The sequence below is a fragment of the Hyla sarda genome, chromosome 11 (assembly GCF_029499605.1).
Source record: "Hyla sarda isolate aHylSar1 chromosome 11, aHylSar1.hap1, whole genome shotgun sequence".
NCBI classification, from domain to species: Eukaryota; Metazoa; Chordata; class Amphibia; order Anura; family Hylidae; genus Hyla; species Hyla sarda.
The window spans coordinates 9,019,821-9,031,290 of record NC_079199.1 but is presented as its reverse complement, the minus strand read 5'-3'; the positions used below and the strand labels follow the sequence as shown (position 1 = coordinate 9,031,290).

The 11,470-nt window shown below is 44.3% G+C and overlaps 1 long non-coding RNA gene across 1 annotated transcript; it reads right to left on the bottom strand.

Annotated features, from left to right (window-relative positions):
• Positions 1-885: 885 nt before the first annotated feature.
• Positions 886-9,693, bottom strand: LOC130295248 (uncharacterized). The gene is made up of 3 exons (XR_008848751.1): positions 9,612-9,693; positions 2,319-2,462; positions 886-1,076 (listed from the first exon to the last, which is right to left on the bottom strand). It is a non-coding gene; the product is annotated as an uncharacterized LOC130295248 (long non-coding RNA).
• Positions 9,694-11,470: the final 1,777 nt, after the last annotated feature.

The following is an 11,470-nucleotide window of genomic DNA, read 5'->3' as shown; positions in this document are numbered from 1 at the left end:
CCACGCCCCTCGTGACATCACACCCTGCCCTCTCCCATACACTTGCATTGAGGAGGCGTGGTGACGTCACAAGGGGGCATGGTCATGAAATCATGACCCCAGCCTCCGGCACCCAGCGTTCTTAAAGGGGTATTCCAGGAAAAAACTTATTTATTTTTATTTTATTTTTTGTTATCAACTGGCTCCAGAAAGTTAAACAGATTTGTAAATTACTTCTATTAAAAAATCTTAATCCTTCCAATAATTATCAGCTGCTGAAGTTGAGTTGTTCTTTTCTGTCTGGCAACAGTGCTCTCTGCTGACATCTCTGCTTGTCTTGGGAACTGCACAGAGTAGAAGAGGTTTGCTATGGGGATTTGCTTCTACTATGGACAGTTCCCGAGACAGGTGTCATCAGAGAGCACTTAGACAGAAAAGAACAACTCAACTTCAGCAGCTCCTAAGTACTGAAAGGATTCAGATTTTTTAATAGAAGTAATTTACAAATCTGTTTAACTTTCTGGAGCCAGTTGATATATAAAAAAAATTGTTTTTTCCTGGAATACCCCTTTAACGAATGCTGGGTGCTGCACAGAGATTGCGGGATCCCAGCTGCAGGACCCCCACAATAAGACATCTTATCCCCTATCCTTTGAATATGAGATAAGATGTCTAGGGGCGGACTACCCCTTTAAATGCGGTCACAGGGCTACATCAGATGGTGCTGAGGCCTAGATGTTTGGAGGGTCCCGGGGCCCCTCTGAGATTAGATCCTTATCCTCCTGGTGCCTGTTGTTTTCTCTGGGAAGTTCATCTGATTTCGGAAATGCAGACTAAACATCTGGAAGAGGCCGAGACGCAGGAAAGAAGCAGGAAGGAGGATTTAATTCACTATAACGGAGAAAACTCAGACTTTCATGTACAAGACGCACGTTCTCCAAATAATTACATAGGAGCCTAAAAATCGTGTTATAATGGTGATAAATTTGATATATGGTCCCGGTGAACAGATAAGGGAAGGATTCATAAGGATTTCACCTTGGAATAAGCTTCATAGAAACTTCGTGACCACCTGGAATCGCTGTCATCTGCTCCTCCTGGAATTCAAGAACATTTTGGAATGGATGACCTGAACTGTAGGAAGGGGTCAAGTACCCCCAAGGAGCAATAAGGGGGTCAGCTCAGGGCAGTGCAGAGCCTTCCAGGGGTCCTGGAGACCAAACATGGTGGTTGTCAGGGGTGGACAATAAATGGAGGAATTTTTAAAACATTAAAGCAAAATTGATAAAACATTTGGTAATTTTATGATATAAGTAAATCCACCTCTTTGAGAGGACCTCCTATGTTCTTCAACTGGATTTGCTGTGAACGCTTTGTAGTTCCTTATTTAGTTTGCATTCAAGAAGACCACCCTACTAGGAAACCATTTATTTGGACTGGATGAATAGACAGATAGATAGATATGAGATAGATAGATATGAGAGAGAGATAGATAGATATGAGAGAGAGAGAGATAGATATGAGATAGATAGACAGATAGATAGATATGAGATAGATAGATAGATATGAGAGAGAGAGAGATAGATATGAGATAGATAGATATGAGATAGATAGATAGATAGATAGATATGAGAAAGATAGATAGATATGAGATAGATAGACAGATAGATAGATATGAGATAGATAGATAGATAGATAGATATGAGAGAGAGAGATAGATAGATAGATAGATAGATATTAGATAGATAGATATGAGAGAGAGAGAGATAGATAGATATGAGATAGATAGATAGATAGATAGATAGATATGAGAGATAGATAGATAGATAGATAGATAGATATGAGCGATAGAAAGATATGAGAGATAGGTAGATATGAGATAGATAGATATGAGATAGAGATAGATAGATATGAGAGATAGATAGATATGAGATAGATAGATATGAGATAGATAGATATGAGATAGATAGATAGATAGATATGAGATAGATAGATATGAGATAGATAGATAGATATGAGAGAGAGAGATAGATAGATAGATATGAGATAGATAGATAGATATGAGAGATAGATAGATAGATAGATATGAGAGATAGATAGATAGATAGATAGATATGAGCGATAGAAAGATATGAGAGATAGGTAGATATGAGATAGATAGATATGAGATAGAGATAGATAGATATGAAATAGATAGATATGAGATAGATAGATAGATATGAGATAGATATGAGATAGATAGATATGAGATAGATAGATAGATATGAGATAGATAGATAGATATGAGATAGATAGATAGATATGAGATAGATAGATAAGACATGTAGACATTCTCCTACCAGCCACAGGTGAATGGGAGCAGACATCTTATCTTCCCTGTATTGAGTACAGAATGGATGTCCGGGCTTGCTTGGAGTTATAGTTTTGCAACAGCTGGAGGCACCATGGTTACAGAGTTAGAGGCCTCCAGAGCAGCAAATCCCCTGCAAAAACATAAAAAAGTTAAAGGAGAACACTGATGGCATGCAATCTACAGATTTGGTGGAAGTCCATAGACTTGCATAGAACTTTTGCTAGCTCTGTAGATGCCGGAGTCTTGTGCAAGTCTCGGGCAGCAGAATATTTGCATAATTATTTAGTGCTGCCTGAGCCCAAGTCTATGGCATTCAATCTCCGGATTTTGCGGAAGTCCCATGCCAGTCTATGAGATTTTTAAATATCCTGCCGCCCCGAACCATCACTGGAGTTGTGCTTTAAAAAATGTATCTAAAAATGTCATAATGTAAAAGGTGAAGATTAACTTCAGCCGATGGCTGTCCGGGCATGCTGGGAGTTGTAGTTTTGCAACATCTGGAGGTCCGCAGTTTGGAGACCACTGCCATACATCAAAGGTGCCCCCTGCCATCTGTAGACATCACCTTCTGCCCCCACCATAAGTGTCCTGACCCTCCGCCCGCCCGCCCCCCCGTCACAATCCCTTTTTTCTCTTCCCATCCTGAATCTCCTCCGTGTCCCCCATATTAATGTGCCGCACGTCTGTGACTGAAGATGAAACCTAAGCTTCCTGTTCCAGATAAAATATTAATGGCTTTGATTTAGTATGTGACGCGCCGGATCACATATCAAAGATGAAGCCACCCTGACATCTGCGAGAGCTTCCCGGCCCCCCATACATCTCCACGGGGGGCCCCCGAGTTCTCTTTGATACGTTCTCCTCTGTGTCAACTGTGGAAGCTCAGGGAGATGTCTCCACCGTCCTGTCTTACATATACATGGGGCCAAAGGGGGTAATGTTTCTAATTGAGCTTTTCAAGGTAGTTTTCACTTTAAAATGTACCTGTCATTAACAAAAACTTTTTATATAATGTAGATAATACCATCATATACATATTTGTAATATACATCGGTTAAAACGTGTATATTTTTGGAGTGAAAAATGCTGTTCCTGCAGTGATTGCCTGTGTGTCTCTGTGAGGAGTCCAAATACAGGAAGTGAGGGCGGGACAAGCAGGACTCTACACCGAGGACAAGCAGGGCTCTGTACACTGAGGACAAGCGGGGCTCTGTACACTGAGGACAAGCGGGGCTCTGTACACTGAGGACAAGCGGGGCTCTGTACACTGAGGACAAGCGGGGCTCTGTACACTGAGGACAAGCGGGGCTCTGTACACTGAGGACAAGCGGGGCTCTGTACACTGAGGACAAGCGGGGCTCTGTACACTGAGGACAAGCAGGGCTCTGTACACTGAGGACAAGCGGGGCTCTGTACCCTGAGGACAAGCGGGGCTCTGTACACCGAGGACAAGCGGGGCTCTGTGCACCGAGGACAAGCGGGGCTCTGTACACTGAGGACAAGCGGGGCTCTGTACACTGAGGACAAGCGGGGCTCTGTACACTGAGGACAAGCGGGGCTCTGTACACTGAGGACAAGCGGGGCTCTGTACACTGAGGACAAGCGGGGCTCTGTACACTGAGGACAAGCGGGGCTCTGTACACTGAGGACAAGCGGGGCTCTGTACACTGAGGACAAGCGGGGCTCTGTACACTGAGGACAAGCGGGGCTCTGTACACTGAGGACAAGCGGGGCTCTGTACACTGAGGACAAGCGGGGCTCTGTACACTGAGGACAAGCAGGGCTCTGTACACTGAGGACAAGCGGGGCTCTGTACCCTGAGGACAAGCGGGGCTCTGTACACCGAGGACAAGCAGGGCTCTGTGCACCGAGGACAAGCGGGGCTCTGTACACTGAGGACAAGCGGGGCTCTGTACACTGAGGACAAGCGGGGCTCTGTACACTGAGGACAAGCGGGGCTCTGTACACTGAGGACAAGCGGGGCTCTGTACACTGAGGACAAGCGGGGCTCTGTACACTGAGGACAAGCAGGGCTCTGTACACTGAGGACAAGCGGGGCTCTGTACCCTGAGGACAAGCAGGGCTCTGTACCCTGAGGACAAGCAGGGTTCTGTACACTGAGGATAAGCAGGGCTCTGTACACTGAGGACAAGCAGGGCTCTGTACACCGAGGACAAGCAGGGCTCTGTACACCGAGGACAAGCGGGGCTCTGTACACCGAGGACAAGCGGGGCTCTGTACACCGAGGACAAGCGGGGCTCTGTACACCGAGGACAAGCGGGGCTCTGTACACCGAGGACAAGCGGGGCTCTGTACACTGAGGACAAGCAGGGCTCTGTACACCGAGGACAAGCGGGGCTCTGTACACTGAGGACATGCAGGGCGCTGTACACTGAGGACAAGCGGGGCTCTGTACACCGAGGACAAGCAGGGCTCTGTACACTGAGGACAAGGGGGCTCTGTACACTGAGGACAAGGGGGGCTCTGTACACTGAGGACATGCAGGGCTCTGTACACTGAGGACAAGCGGGGCTCTGTACACTGAGGATAAGCGGGGCTCCGTACACCGAGGACAAGCGGGGCTCTGTACACTGAGGACAAGCGGGGCTCTGTACACTGAGGACAAGCGGGGCTCTGTACACTGAGGACAAGCGGGGCTCTGTACACTGAGGACAAGCAGGGCTCTGTACACTGAGGACAAGCGGGGCTCTGTACCCTGAGGACAAGCAGGGCTCTGTACCCTGAGGACAAGCAGGGTTCTGTACACTGAGGATAAGCAGGGCTCTGTACACCGAGGACAAGCAGGGCTCTGTACACTGAGGACAAGCAGGGCTCTGTACACTGAGGACAAGCGGGGCTCTGTACCCTGAGGACAAGCAGGGCTCTGTACCCTGAGGACAGGCGGGGCTCTGTACACTGAGGACAAGCAGGGCTCTGTACACCGAGGACAAGCGGGGCTCTGTACACCGAGGACAAGCGGGGCTCTGTACACCGAGGACAAGCGGGGCTCTGTACACCGAGGACAAACGGGGCTCTGTACACTGAGGATAAGCAGGGCTCTGTACACTGAGGACAAGCAGGGCTCTGTACACCGAGGACAAGCGGGGCTCTGTACACTGAGGACATGCAGGGCGCTGTACACTGAGGACAAGCGGGGCTCTGTACACCGAGGACAAGCAGGGATCTGTACACTGAGGACAAGGGGGGCTCTGTACACTGAGGACAAGGGGGGCTCTGTACACTGAGGACATGCAGGGCTCTGTACACTGAGGACATGCAGGGCTCTGTACACCGAGGACAAGCGGGGCTCTGTACACCGAGGACAAGCAGGGCTCTGTACACTGAGGACAAGGGGGGCTCTGTACACTGAGGACAAGCAGGGCTCTGTACACTGAGGACAAGTGGGGCTCTCTACACCGAGGACAAGCGGGGCTCTCTACACTGAGGACAAGCGGGGCTCTGTACACTGAGGACAAGCGGGGGCTCTGTTCACTGAGGACAAGCGGGGCTCTGTACACCGAGGACAAGTGGGGCTCTGTACACTAAGGACAAACGGGGCTCTGTACCCTTTGTACACCAAAGGGGGCATAATTATGGTTTATATGATTTTGCCCCTCTTAGACAGGTCTGGTATATATTTTCCTTTACATGACCCATTGGTCAAAACCCAACCCGCCCTACATTAAAGAATAATAAAATAAAATTATATATACCGGTATATTTTTATATATATATAGTGCACACAGATTCCACAGCGCCGTACACTTATGTAAGGAATGGAGAGCTCCAGGAGAATATTAATTTTTTGTTCGAACCCCATTCACACCAGACGTGTGTAATCTATGTGGGCACCAATGTGTCTCCGCACGGCCCGGGCTCAGTATAAGCAATAATCTCCTAAACTGTAATTACTTCTAATTAACTTTTTTCCGTATGGTCAGCAATTACACGTTAGGAGCCGCACGACTAATGAGGTCAGTGCCGCCGTCCCACAACCCACTGCCCACGAGGTCTGCACTCCTCCGGCTATGGAATGTGTTATAGAGATCGCATTGCCGCCTGGGACTGGCATCCCTAATATTCCTGGCTTGTCAGGATTCTGCCTTATTATAACTGATCATGTGATGTCCATTGCCCGGGTCGCTGTCCCTGGGTTTTAAAAAAATTATTTTTCCACACTGTTAGGTCAGCGTTTCCCAACCAGGGTGCCTCCAGCTGTTGCAAAACTGCAACTCTCAGTATGCCCGGACAGCCAAAGGCTGTCCGGGCATGCTGAGAGTTGTAGTTTTGCAACAGCCGGAGGCCCTCTGGTTGGGAAACACTGTGCTAGGTGGTGGTCAGGTGGGCCAGCTGGATGCACATTGTGTAGATTGGGAGCTGGATAGTATTGTAAAAAGTGTTATTCTGCAATGTGTATTTTTAGTGTAATGTATACACTTTAAAGCGGGTTGATAGGGTGCAGAGGGTTAATATTTTCATATACAGCTGAATGGTTCATTTGGTCACATGTCAGCTCCTAGCCAACTGATATAGGAGCCAGTCCAGAGTTCAACCCTCCTCTCCCGAGTTCTATTCAGTTTAGGGCCTCCAGCTGTTGCAAAACATTTATGGAAATGCATGTATTATAGCAATGTGTGTATTATAGTAGTGTATGTGTTACGGGAATGTGTTTATTATAGGAATGTGTGTATTATTGTAGTGTGTGTATTATTGTAGTGTGTGTATTATTGTAGCGTGTGTATTATTGTAGTGTGTGTATTATAGGAATGTGTGTATTATTGTAGTGTGTGTATTATTGTAGTGTGTGTATTATTGTAGTGTGTGTATTATAGGAATGTGTGTATTATAGTAGTGTATGTGTTATGGGAATGTGTTTATTATAGGAATGTGTGTATTATAGGAATGTGTGTATTATAGGAATGTGTGTATTATAGGAATGTGTGTATTATAAAAGTGAATGTATCATGAGAATGTGTGTATTATTGTAGTATGTGTATTATTGTAGTGTGTGTATTATAGGAATGTGTGTATTATTGTAGTGTGTGTATTATTGTAGTGTGTGTATTATAGGAATGTGTGTATTATTGTAGTGTGTGTATTATAGGAATGTGTGTATTATTGTAGTGTGTGTATTATAGGAATGTGTGTATTATTGTAGTGTGTGTATTATAGAAATGTGTGTATTATTGTAGTGTGTGTATTATAGGAATGTGTGTATTATAGGAATGTGTGTATTATTGTAGTGTGTATATTATTGTAGTGTGTGTATTATTGTAATGTGTGTATTATAGGAATGTGTGTATTATTGTAGTGTGTGTATTATAGAAATGTGTGTATTATAGGAATGTGTGTATTATTGTAATGTGTGTATTATAGGAATGTGTGTATTATAGGAATGTGTGTATTATAGGAATGTGTGTATTATTGTAGTGTGTGTATTATTGTAATGTGTGTATTATAGGAATGTGTGTATTATTGTAGTGTGTGTATTATAGGAATGTGTGTATTATTGTAGTGTGTGTATTATAGGAATGTGTGTATTATTGTAATGTGTGTATTATAGGAATGTGTGTATTATAGGAATGTGTGTATTATTGTAGTGTGTGTATTATAGGAATGTGTGTATTATTGTAGTGTGTGTATTATAGGAATGTGTGTATTATTGTAGTGTGTGTATTATTGTAGTGTGTGTATTATTGTAATGTGTGTATTATAGGAATGTGTGTATTATAGGAATGTGTGTATTATAGGAATGTGTGTATTATTGTAATGTGTGTATTATAGGAATGTGTGTATTATAGGAATGTGTGTATTATTGTAGTGTGTGTATTATAGGAATGTGTGTATTATTGTAATGTGTGTATTATAGGAATGTGTGTATTATTGTAGTGTGTATATTATTGTAGTGTGTGTATTATTGTAATGTGTGTATTATAGGAATGTGTGTATTATTGTAGTGTGTGTATTATAGAAATGTGTGTATTATAGGAATGTGTGTATTATTGTAATGTGTGTATTATAGGAACGTGTGTATTATAGGAATGTGTGTATTATAGGAATGTGTGTATTATAGGAATGTGTGTATTATAGGAATGTGTGTATTATTGTAGTGTGTGTATTATTGTAATGTGTGTATTATTGTAGTGTGTGTATTATTGTAATGTGTGTATTATAGGAATGTGTGTATTATAGGAATGTGTGTATTATTGTAGTGTGTGTATTATAGGAATGTGTGTATTATAGGAATGTGTGTATTATTGTAATGTGTGTATTATAGGAACGTGTGTATTATAGAAATGTGTGTATTATAGGAATGTGTGTATTATAGGAATGTGTGTATTATAGGAATGTGTGTATTATTGTAGTGTGTGTATTATAGGAATGTGTGTATTATTGTAGTGTGTGTATTATTGTAATGTGTGTATTATAGGAATGTGTGTATTATAGGAATGTGTGTATTATTGTAGTGTGTGTATTATAGGAATGTGTGTATTATTGTAATGTGTGTATTATAGGAATGTGTGTATTATTGTAATGTGTGTATTATAGGAATGTGTGTATTATAGGAATGTGTGTATTATTGTAGTGTGTGTATTATAGGAATGTGTGTATTATAGGAATGTGTGTATTATAGGAATGTGTGTATTATTGTAGTGTGTGTATTATAGGAATGTGTGTATTATTGTAATGTGTGTATTATAGGAATGTGTGTATTATAGGAATGTGTGTATTATAGGAATGTGTGTATTATTGTAGTGTGTATATTATTGTAGTGTGTGTATTATTGTAATGTGTGTATTATTGTAATGTGTGTATTATAGGAATGTGTGTATTATTGTAATGTGTATATTATAGGAATGTGTGTATTATAGGAATGTGTGTATTATTGTAATGTGTGTATTATAGGAATGTGTGTATTATAGGAATGTGTGTATTATTGTAATGTGTGTATTATAGGAATGTGTGTATTATTGTAGTGTGTATATTATTGTAGTGTGTATATTATAGGAATACATGTATTCAGGGCTGGCTCTAGCCATAGGCAAATTAGGCCGCTGCCTAGAGCGCCCCCATTAATGAGGGCACCTCCTGTGGTCACTGTATATTTTGTGAAGTCGCCGGTGCTCACTGGCTCCTCTTTATTCCTGTCAGAGGCAGCACTGTCACATCACATACACAACAATTGTTACTATGTATGTGATGGTGCCCCTCCTGACAGCCGGATAGAGGAGACAGCACTGACACTGCACACTCCAGCCCCGCAGGACCGACCCCTTACCTGCCGACCAAATGATGAAGGTGAAGGACCTTTGATGATGTCCCCATCATGTGACCAGTAACATGTTGTGGGTGGAGCTTCACCATGCGGGATAGGAGAGATGGTTGCTGAAGGACCTTTGGAGATGCTGTGGGAGAGGCGGGGCTGAGCTGAAGTGGAGGTCACATGATTTCTGCACAGGAAATCTGCATCATAGTGCCACCCCAGTAGTAATGAGGAGAAGGTTTGTTACAGTGTGTCACCCCAGTAGTAAGGAGATTACCTGAGGAGGAGGTTTGTTACAGTGTGTCACCCCAGTAGTAAGGTCATTACATGAGGTGGAGGTTTGTTACAGTGTGTCACCCCAGTAGTAAAGAGATTACATGAGAAGGAGGTTTGTTACAGTGTGTCACCCCAGTAGTAAGGAGATTATATGAGGAGGAGATTTGTTACAGTGTGTCACCCCAGTAGTAAGGAGATTACATGAGGAGGAGGTTTGTTACAGTGTGTCACCCCAGTAGTAAGGAGATTACATGAGGATGAGGTTTGTTACAGTGTGTCACCCCAGTAGTAAGGAGATTACATGAGGAGGAGGTTTGTTACAGTGTGTCACCCCAGTAGTAAGGAGATTACATGAGGAGGAGGTTTGTTACAGTGTGTCACCCCAGTAGTAAGGAGATTACATGAGGAGGAGGTTTGTTACAGTGTGTCACCCCAATAGTAAGGAGATTACATGACTCTGATGCCAAGTTACGGATAATGGTTGGTAAAGTTTATACACTTCAGCTAGGGCCAGTGTGACCAGTGACTCGGAGACCTTAAGGACTTGCTGGGACTTGTAGTAGATGCGGTTCATTTAATGCCATGGTTGACTTGACTGTGACTGTGGTTACTTGTTTGTGGCTGCAGACTGGACATGATATGACTCTGGACACACACGACTTGACTGGACCTCAGCAAGAGAGAGAAAGCAGAGGCTCCACCCAGAGGCTTTTATGGGGGAGGCTTTGGGGGGTCCCATTGGTCACTGATACCTCCTGGGTAACAATCACATGACAAGTCACATGGTAAACAGTCTTAAAGTGACAACGCTTTCTCCACACATCACATAATACATAATAAACATATTTACATGGGGCACAGATGGGGGGGGGGGGGGGGGGGGGCCCAAGGGACACTGAGGGGGGCTGCCTAACAGGACAGCAAGGGTACGGGGTGACACCTCCCATACTGGGCCACCACACATGTTTTATGGGAATGCGTGACTCCCTTACAGCGGGGTGAAGACCTTTGTTCTGTTATCCGAGGTGTGTTATTAAGAGAAGACCTGTCTAAGAAAAAAAGTGTTTAAACAAGAAGGGAACGATAGAGAATGGCGCTCTGGCGGGCGGATATATTTAGCGCAGATGCCGTTTACTTTAGTGACTCACTGGGGTGAGATATAATGGAGTGATGTAAACCTGCTAAATAAAGAGGAGCCGTGTGCTGGATTATTATGGTGAAGATGGGATCATGAGTGACCCCCCGACATACAATCATTTCAGCATACGATGCTTTTGTATGTCGGGGCCATCGCATAAACGGCTATCGGGCAGCGCAGACTGCTTCAGCTGCCACCGGATAGCCGTTTACGGTGCCCCGTGTGGTCCGCTGACGATCACTTACCTGTCCTCGGGGCTCCGGCGCGTCCTCTTCGGGATCCCCTGCATCGTCGGCGCTCTTCATCGTCATCATCACGTCGCCGCGCTCGCCGTCCCGTCATCCAATAGGAACGTGCGGAGCAATGTGATGGCGACGACGGAGAGCGCGGATGCCGGGGAAGCAGAGGCCTTACTGGAGCATCGGGGACACCACGGGGACGCGGCGACAGCGATGGAAGG